The sequence below is a fragment of the Myotis yumanensis genome, unplaced genomic scaffold, assembly GCF_028538775.1.
Source record: "Myotis yumanensis isolate MYYU_CA2020_CCGP unplaced genomic scaffold, mMyoYum1.0.hap1 SCAF_1, whole genome shotgun sequence".
Taxonomy (NCBI): Eukaryota; Metazoa; Chordata; class Mammalia; order Chiroptera; family Vespertilionidae; genus Myotis; species Myotis yumanensis.
Window position 1 is genome coordinate 190917935 of NW_027223752.1, and position 10673 is coordinate 190928607.

At 43.2% G+C, this 10673-nt stretch overlaps 1 pseudogene; it reads left to right on the forward strand.

Annotated features, from left to right (window-relative positions):
- Positions 1 to 1791: 1791 nt before the first annotated feature.
- LOC138993252 (MKI67 FHA domain-interacting nucleolar phosphoprotein pseudogene) lies at positions 1792 to 2483 on the forward strand (annotated as a pseudogene).
- The last annotated feature ends 8190 nt before the right edge of the window (positions 2484 to 10673 follow it).

A 10673-nucleotide genomic window follows, 5' to 3' on the forward strand; every position in this document is an offset into this window, starting at 1 on the left:
GTGTTGATTAAGAACACTAGAAAACTTGGCCTTGAACCCAAGATATCCTCTGAGATTAGAGGAAAGAAGAGAAGAAAGGAAACAAATGTAGGTAAGCTTATCCAGGGATGGGATGAGCAGAGAAGACACAAGAAAACTGAGCAGGAGACATGGCAAGAGGAGTTTTGAAGTTGTTGCTGAGGAAGATGAGCAAGGAAATAGACTCTAGTCATTCATAATCGGTGTACTGAACTATCTGAACTCTGGAGTACAGAATTGGATATTGTTACTTTCTTTTATTCTCTGACCTCAATCATACTGTGTCCAGTCCTAGATAACCTCATAACTTTTTGTAATAACTTAAAGCAACCTGACTGGATCCAGTCCAGTATAAAACTCATACCAACAGGTCAGGTTTGAGATGAGGATAGGGAAGGAGGTGGGACATAGGGTCTAGCCTCTGGTGGTGGGATATTAAGTATGTTTACTCTTTTCTTCCCTCCCCTGGTACAAGATCCTCACCTGGAGAGTCAAGAGAGGGAGTTAAGAGATGAAGAACAGAAGTCTTTCTGCTCAGTTGGACCCATGGTCGCAAACCTGTGCAAGTATTTCTGCTGCCTTTCCTGGGAGCCACATTACTGAGCTCATTGGAGTGACTTAAGGTACAGTCACCTGTCACTGGCCATCTGACTCCAGAGATACCTCCCTTTAATTCCCAGCCACATCCTTGTGCCCAATCATATTTTACCCTGTTCTTTCTCTAAAGCCAACCTATCCCATCCTGCAGGAACCATATGGTTCTTCAGGGGCCAGGCTAGTGAATTAAATAGAGCATGATGGGACCACCAACTCTGCATCACTTAGATCCTTAAGTGTGGCACTTATTTTCACCATTGGAAGGGTTTACAGCATTTTCTATTTGGCCTATAGGCAAAAGCTATCATAGTGGAGAAGCCCAAGGACTCAATGTGGGGGGTGCTCCAAATGCCAAGTGTCAATTCCAGTTTATTCAGGGACTAGGGACATGACCACTGGGCTGATCCAGGGACAAAATGGAACCCTAATACGCTGATCCTTGGCCAGGACTATGATGACAAGGAAGCCATAATGACACTGGGTCTCCAATGGCAACGGAGCTTAGCCAAAATAAAAATAAGAATAAGGACTATTTCTCTGATACTTGTCAAACATGCTATGTATTACATCAGCTAATGCATTTTCCTCTACTAATACACATTCACCAGAAATACCACTTAATAATCGGAGCACTGTCATAGGGCTGTGCTCCATCCACCACCAATGACAAGGTCCTCGTGGCCAGCTGGACAGTGAGTAATCCAGCCTACATTGAAAACCATATTATAACCTGCTTTCTTGGACCACTCCTGACACCAACCATCTCAGGTGGGGTTGTCTCGACAGATGTTGAGAAAGAATTTGGTGTGCAGGGTATTAGGGATGAACGCTTATGGAAGGGCAGGGTAAGTACTAGTATTAGTCAGAGGGAAAAGTCAAACTGCAATAGAGACCTTATAAACCGATGAACAAAAACAGATAGAGACAGAGAAGTATCGATCAGATGCTAAAACCTCAGAGGGAAGGTAGAGGAGGGTGGGGCTAAGAGGGAGCGATCAACCAAAGGACTTGTATGCATGCATATAAGCATAAGCGATGGATGATGGACGCAGACAACAGGGGGTGAGGGTGAAGGTGAGGGCAGGACTGGGGGGATGGGGAGACAATGGGAGGATAAGGACACATTTGTAATACCTTAATCAATAAAGGGAAAAAAATGGGGGGGAGCTAAGTCAATTTAAAAAAAAAAAAAAAGACCTCAGCCAACTCTGTGACTCAGATGCTGGCGCTGGTGGCATGGCAGTCTTCGCAGGCCCAGCCCAGCCGCTCCTGTCCCTGAACCCGCAGGAGGACGCTAAGTTTCACAAGGAGGTGGCTCTGGCCCGCGAGCGCGCAACTATGAAACAGAAGCAGGAAAAAGAAAAACTTACTCCTGGAGTAATTTATGTGGGCCACCTACCTCCAGCACTTTATGAAACCCAGATCCGAGCATGTTTCTCCCAGTTTGGCACTGTTATGAGATTCAGGCTGTCCAGAAGTAAAAGGACTGGAAATAGCAGAGGCTATGCTATGCCTTTGTGGAATTTGAATCTGAAGATGTTGCCAAGACAGTTGGTGAAACAATGAACAACTCCCTTTTTGGTAAAAGACTCTTGAAGTGTCACTTTATGCCACCTGAGAAAGTACACGAAGAACTTTTTAGAGAGTGGCATCTTCCATTTAAGAATCCGTCTTATCCAGCAGTGAAACGGTATAATCAGAACCGGACACTTCTTGAAAAGCTGTGTATGGAGGAGCAATTTAAAAAGAAAAAAAATTAGGAAGAAACTAGCCAAGAAGGGAATTATGATTTTCCTTCATTGGTAAGTATTCCTTCAGAAAATATATTTTGTGTTTTTCTTCTTGGAGGTGGCCTTTGTACCTCATAGCCGTAACATAATTATGGTTTTCTCTATAAAGTATCTAGCTCAGTGCTTACCACATACTAGGGTTTGACTAAATTTTTGAGGCACTGCATTCTAAGTTCTTCCTAAATGTGCTGGGCTGCATATCTGGCACTTCAGCCAGGCGGGGCACGCTGAGCTCCCTGTTCCTAGAACACATAGATAGGAAGGTGCTGGCGCTTTGGCCAGGCAGGGCACGCTGTGCTCTCTGTTCCTAGAACACACAGATAGGAAGGTGATCACTGTACTGATGCTGTACTGTGTTGGAACAAATTGTGTAAACAAGGCTTTGTAACTAACTTTGTGGTTTTTGCAAATAAAAACGCTGTAACTCCTGCTTCGGCAGGGTGCTGTAACTGTAGTCGCTGGCCAGCTTAATAAAGTCTCCTAAATCTTGATCTGAGTCCCTGGTGGTCGTCTCCGCGGGTCGCCCCGTTACACTAAACTGTGTCAGACCAGATCCAATGATCAACATTGTATCGAAAAGGAAATTTCAGAAAGGGGTTAGGTTTTCATAATCTGATTTAAATTAATGAAGTCAAACCACTATTTAACCAAAACCATAATGCTTCTCGATTGCTATCAAAGGTGTCCTTACCAGAATTAAATGAAGTTCTGTATTATATGGTATCGGTAAACATGAAAACTATAAATTGTCCATCCTTGTTATGCCATTCTAGTTAAAATTTTGTTTCTTGTTCTTTTAAATTGGAAATAAAGTGCATATCGGGGTGGGGGGGGAAACTCAGCCAGTCCCGCAGAGAGTTCTGGAGGATATACGACTCGGAGTTGTCCCACAATGGACCCAAATGGCTGGGCCTTTATACTTGCAATACAGTCGATGCTTAGATGTGGAAGGCTATACCTTAGAGTGGCGTGTCTCTGCAGCTAGGGCAAACTCGAAAGAGCAGACAGCTGGAGAGTACTGCCAGCCCCCCCGTAGCTGGGACTAGCCGTTCCATAAAGAGGACTCTGGACCTCCTATTAAAGAAAAAGGAGCCACCCTAATAGGGTCCTATATAAGCAGGAACAAAGATTGCCAAAGGATATCTGGTATTTCCACTTATTGGCTGCAGGCTGAGTACTGAGGAAATAGTCAAGGGTTCAGATGTGGGTAAGCTACAATAGAGTTAGATAAGACCAGGGAATCAAAAAAGGGCTTCTTTTCCCCAGGAGGGCCTGGAAGATACACCCTTAACTGAAAAAGTAAGAATTATGCTAGCAAGGAGAGCTGTGGGGTCTTTAGTAAACTCCGTGTTGGCTGTCCTTTGTAGGCCACGATTGATGACAGAAGGGAGCACTGCTTCAGAACAGGCTGGCTGTCATCAGTGGGTAACAGGGTTCTCAAACAGCAGCAGCAATAGGTCAGCATTTAACTGGCGGAAGCAAGGTGGACATAATTACTATGCAAGGCAGCAGGGCTGCAATGGCTAACTGGCCCTGACCCACAGAGCAATGGCTAATACAACCACCATGTTTCTAAAGATGAAATAGATAAGACAATAAGAGTATTACTAGACCTATGTAATCAAAATATATATTCAGAAGCCTTCCCTAGAGGCAAAAGCTATTTCCTGTAAATATATATATATATATATATATATATATTAATTTCATGTTTTTATTTTATCTTTTAAGTCCACCAGTATCTGTTAAACCAATTCCTGTGATTAAATTCTGTTCAAATAACTGGTATGGTTTCTGTTTTTTGACTGGGCCCCTCCAAATATGGGATATGATACAATATTGCATCATAGTTTTTAAATGAGTTTCTTTGCCATATGCCCTAATATTCCTGATTATGAAGAAAAAACAGGGCTTCTATTACACAATGAGAATATATATCTCCCTTTTTGGGGAAAGAGAGGATACTTTTGGGTTCCCATTTCGATAGACAGAAACAAGTTATTGCTGTTGTTGAGAATGTTATGTATATATAGGTTGTGAGTAGATATTAAAAAACTAAAGGGGGAGATCTGGTAGATACTCGGAGGCAGTGGTAGTTGGCAAGGCGCCTGCTTCTGGCCTCTGGATCACTGCTCCACTGGTACAGTTTTGAAAATAGTCCAGTACTGCCCCCTCTCCCCCCAAGTTTGAGCTCCTTCGGGCCCTTCCAAATACTATGTACCAGGTAAAGACCTAATTCCTTGTATTACATTCCTGCTTGAATTACCTGGAGCGTTTGGTGTTTACTGCATTAAATCTTGTCTGAAACTAAACCTAGGGTGATTGATTTACAGAATGGCCAGTAAACTAATACATCCTGGCACAAAAAGGAGTATTGAGAAATACCAAGAGAAGGAAGCAGTTAAAGATCTGCAAGATCATGAAGGAGAGCTATCTATAGCAGGGTTAGCACATTAATACCCCTAGACCAAGTCCAACCCACTCCCAGTTTAAGTTTTATTGGAATACAGGCACACCCATTTGATTATGTGTTGACTATGGCAGCTTCACACTACAACAAAGTTGAGTAGTTGAGGCAAAGACTGTACGACCTGCAAAGCCTGAAGTGTGTACCACCTCCCCCCCCCCCCCCCACCCTCAGCCCTTTCAGAATAAGATTTACAACCCCCGGGGCAGAGAGTTATGATAGCCCCTGCCTTTTCATCATAGTTCTTATGGCTATGCCCTATTCACACACTAAGTCTATAATTTGAAGTTACTTGACTAAGTTAGTGCCTTGCAACATAAAGAGGCCAAAAGCAAGGGCTTTTGAAACCATGAAGCCATGAATCATGAAAGCAAGAGATTACTCTTAGTAGAGAGACAGAAAGCATTGATTACCCGCACAGCTGCACTAGCCTTCCCCACAAAAACAGGGTGAAATCTAGCTTGGATCAGCCATATCACATCACACTGTCAGACCAATTCCAAAGCTCCCAAGAAGTTCCCCACAATTTAGGGACCCCGTTATTAATTCATGATCCATTTAGACAATAAGCTTCTCTATATATGCCATCAACATTTAAACATTAAAGTGGGAAAAGACTGAAACGCTTACACTGCCAATTAGAACTTCTGATCAACACTAGAGAATCAGTGTTCTCACATCTATTCCAATACAAAGCAATGAAACATGGCATTTGAATTTATGTCAAAAAGCTATACAAGGAAACAAGTACATTTAGCTACCTTTCCAGTCCCCCAAAAGTTCTAAAACCCTTAGTTAGGAACCAGTATCCAAAGTTCAAGGACTTCCGTCATAGACATTCCAACCAGACTTCTGATGTCACACAAACCTCAAAAGTGGAAGGTAACGCTGACCTGATGGCCTCTTAAATTACTACCACTTAACTTACTTAGGGCCAAGAAACAGCCATAGAATTCCCCTTTCACAAAGCACAATGCTTTTAAATTCCAAGATTCATTTTTGTACCATTCTCATCTCATTTCCATGAGAAGCATTTTCTTTTCTAATGTCTTTTCAGTTTCTCAGATATACCACTTTCTCTTGTTAGTACCTATCTTACAATGTATTGCCTATTTTATGTTTGACATCATACCTCCTTGAGTTCCCATCAGGGTTTGGAATTTTACCCTACTTGCAAGCTAATAGGCTAGCCTGTTACTGTTTCATGAATGCTGGCAAGAAACAAAGACTCCTAGGTGAAAGGACTTCGTTACTCATAGCACAACAAGTAACATGAGCATGTTGGTGCCAGGTCCGCATACCTCCCTAAGTCCCATAGGAAAGATGTGGCAGGGCCTAGATCAGTGATGGCGGACCTTTTGAGCTCGGCATGTCAGCATTTTGAAAAACCCTAACTTAACTCTGGTGCCGTGTCACATATAGAAATTTTTTGATATTTGCAACCATAGTAAAACAAAGATTTATATTTTTGATATTTATTTTATATATTTAAATGCCATTTAACAAAGAAAAATCAACCAAAAAAATGAGTTCACGTGTCACCTCTGATGTCATAGGTTCGCCATCACTGGCCTAGATAGATGTTACAGGCAGTAGGTTTGCATGCAACAAAGGAACACTTAACTTGCAGCACCCACCATTTTATAGCAAGCAGTAAACAAATCTGCCTTTTTACCTAGAGGGAGACATTACGTCATCCTTCAGAGTTGCTCAATGAAAACAACCCTGAGAATTGGCCCAGCTCAAGAATGATCAGAGCCTTGCCCTCTTAGTATACCCGAAGAGTACATGTTCCTACAGGCGTGCCTCTCAGGCTCATCGCATATCGCTTCTCCCAACATTGTGTTTCCCGTCAATCTGTCTGCCATGTATAACTCAAAGTCTAGGTAGGAAATTCATTCCTAATGCAACAAGCTAGACAGAGATAACTGAAGCATGTCTTGGTTGATACTTGCAACATCAAGATTTTTGGCATTTTAGTGCTGTGGTCTTAGGTAACCAGAGATGCATGTTGGTAAGGAAGTAATTGGCAGAAATAGAGGGGCAATTCTAGAGTATGCTGGCTAAATTTTGTTTGGGAAACAAAGGAAGCCAGCTGGATCAGTAAGAATGCAGCCTTAGCCCTAACCGGTTTGGCTCAGTGGATAGAGCGTCAGCCTTTGGACTCAAGGGTCCCGGGTTCGATTCCGGTCAAGGGCATGTACCTTGGTTGCAGGCACATCCCCAATAGGGGGTATGCAGGAGGCAGCTGATCGATGTTTCTCTCTCATTGATGTTTCTAGCTCTCTGTCCCTCACCCTTCCTTTCTGTAGAAAATCAATAAAATATATTAAAAAAAAAAAAAAGAATGCAGCCTTAGACAGCACAGTTTGCCCCACCCCCTCCCAACACACACACACACACACACACACACACACACACCAATGTCCCTTGCCCCTTCCTCCTATCAGCTAGAAGGGAAAGATGAGATACATGTAGCGTCAAAAGATCTCCCTTTGGAGATAAATAATTTAAAATTCTCTTCCTTCACATTTTCTGCCCTGGGATCTTTGTTTAATAGTAAATAATCAATACCAATCACACAGCATTCACTGAAATTTGACACAACTGAAGACGTAGATTAATTCCTGCAGCCAGTTTTGAGTGTCATTATATATCAAGGAAATTCTTTGGGGGAAAAATAAAATGATTTTCCAAGTAACCTTTCTTTAGTTAATTTGTGACTTTAAGGAGCCAACATGAACGGTGCGATCTGGGATCTCCACTGCTGCAGAAAAGCAAAAGAGAAAGCTCCAGGAATACCTAGCAGCCAAGGGAAAACTGAAGTGCCAAAACAGCAAGCCTTATCTAAAAGCCAAGAATTGCCCAAATCCTCCATCTTCTAAATCTAATATTAGACCCCAAAAGGAAGTTGCCAACCATGTTGCTTTGCCTGTTAAAGCTACCAGACCTATCAGCCTTAAACATCAGCCCAGCCCTGCCATTAAGGGTCCCAGCTGCCAAAGTTCGAGCCACCAAAACTTTTGGGCAAAAGGCTGACTTCAGGATGTATTTCTTCTCTCCCAAACTGTCAGCCTTCCAGCAACCGTCAGCAACAGCACAAGCCGGACCATCCTCTGGAGAGCTGTCGAGGAAAACTGGGGGGTGACAGGTCAAGGAAATACTGCACAGACTCTGTGGACATGTCCATGGTGAGGGTGAGTCCTTACACTACTTTCTAAAAGAGGTGAACAAAGAACTTGTCCCAAACTGTACTGGACTCTGAGAAGTCACCACATCCTCAATTATGGACCAAAAATGAACCAAAGACTAGTTCTTATAATCCAACCAAGAGCAGTTTGGCCCCTGAACAAGCCTTGGGTAAAAGTTCATTGAATTGTGCTCTTCTGAAAAAGACAGAACTAATAAACAATTTGTTAGAGAAACACAAACCAGGATTCCACCAGGAAAGCCATGGCAGCTCCCTAAAGGAACAGCTCTTGCAAAACTAGGAGGAAAACCCCCAAAGATAGTTCCCCCTCTCTCTGTTCTGAATTGCTGTAGCTTTAGTTTATCTATAAGAGTGATCATTTTCACTCAGCCTGCATGACTCAGTGGTTGAGCGTTGACCTATGAACCAGGAGGTAACGGTTCGATTCCTGGTCAGGGCATATTACCAGGTTGCAGGCTCAATTCCCAGTAGGGGGCACGTAGGAGGCAGCTGATCAATGATTCTCTCTCATCATTGATGTTTCTATCTCTCCCTCTCCCTTCCTCTCTGAAATCAATAAGAATATTTTTTAATTAAATCTTTATTGTTCAGATTATTACATTAGTTACTCTTTTTTCCCACCATAACTCCCCTCCACCCAGTTCCCACCCCACCCACCGCCCTCACTCCCCACCCACTGTCCTCATCCATAGGTGCACGATTATTGTCCAATCTCTTCCTTCACCCTCCACATCCCTTCCCCCCCCCCCCCAAGAATAGTCAGTCCATTCCCTTTCTATGTCCCTGATTCTATTACAATCACCAGTTCATACTGTTCATCAGATTATTTATTCACTTGATTGTTAGATTCACTTGTTGATAGATGTGTATTTGTTGTTCATAATTTGTATCTTTACCTTTTTCTTCTTCTTCCTCTTCTTAAAGGATACCTTTCAGCATTTCATATAATACTGGTTTGGTGGTGATGAACTCCTTTAGCTTTTTCTTATCTGTGAAGCTCTCTATCTGGCCTTCACTTCTGAATGATAGCTTTGCTGGATAAAGTAGTCTTGGTTGTAGGTTCTTGGTATTCATCACTTTGAATATTTCTTGCCATTCCCTTCTGGCCTGCAAAGTTTCTGTTGAGAAATCAGCTGACAGTCATATGGGTACTCCCTTGTAGGTAACTGATTTTCTTTCCCTTGCTGCTTTCAGGATTCTCTCTTTGTCTTTTGCTCTTGGCGTTTTAATTATGATGTGTCTTGGTGTGGTCCTCTTTGGATTCCTTTTGTTTGGGGTTCTATGCGCTTCCTGGACTTGTAAGTCTATTTCTTTCACCAGGTAGGGGAAGTTTTCTGTCATTATTTCTTCAAATAGGTTTTCAATATCTTGCTCTCTCTTCTTCTGGCACCCCTATAATTCAGATGTTGGTATGCTTGAAGCTGTCCCAGAGGCTCCTTACACTATCTTCGTATTTTCAGATTCTTTTTTCATTTTGCTTTTCCAGTTGGGTGTTTTTTGCTTCTTCGTATTTCAAATCTTTGACTTGATTCTTGCGATCCTCTGGTCTGCTGTTGGGAGTCTGTATAATATTCTTTATTTCAGTCAGTTTATGCTTAATTTCTAGTTGGTTCTTTATCACAACATCGAGGGTTTCACCAGTCTTCTTGAAGATCTCACTACATTTATCAGCAGTCTCACCAGTCTTCTTGAAGATCTCACTACATTTATCAGCGGTCTCACCAGTCTTCTTGAAGATCTCACTACATTTATCGGCGGCTTCTAGACAGTTCTTTAAAGACCTTAAAAGTGTGGTTTTGAACTCTATATCCAGCAGTTTGCTTTCCTCCAATTCTGTCGTTTGTGTCCTGTTTTTTTGTCTCGGCATTTTTTATGCTTTGCTGTGTCGATAGAGTGCCTTTCTGTGCTAAGTGTCCCAATTACCTGAGGTAGACACTCTTGGCGCACCCCCTTGTGGGCTTTGTGCAGAGTCTTGTTGTAATTAAGCCTTGATTGTTGTAGCTATCACTGGGAGGAATTGACCTCCAGGCCAATTGGCTGTGAGAATCAGCTGTGTCTGCAGTGGGAGAACTTCTGTGCTGGAGACACACCTCTGGAGCTAGACTTGCTTCAATGGGGCTCTGGTGCTCACTGAGTCTGCCCCCTGAGTGTGTCTTTTATGGTTCCACAGAGCTGCAAACTGGATGGTCCCACTCTAACCTCTGGGCTTCCTGGCTCCTGGATCTCTAGGGAGGTGCTAATCTAGCCTTTGCCTGAGGCTATCCAGCAAAAGTCTCGCTGCAGGGCTTGGGCGGGGCGGGTCCCACAGGATCAACAGGGCGGGGTTAGCAATTATGGCTGCTCTCAGTCTTGCCCTCAGAGACTCTGCTTCTCAGTGTCCCATTAATCGCTGCAAGCTCCTCAGAGAGAAAGCTGCCCTTAGGTTCCGACCGATGCCAGACAGTCCCGCTTCTCCTGTATGAGTCTGGGTCCCTAGAGACTCACCCGGAACTGGAGCTCAGAGCCTGAGACTCCCTCCCGATTGAAAACGACAACCGCGCCCTCAGCCGCCAGCCCGCTCCGCACGCACCTCCGCACCTTAGTATTTCAC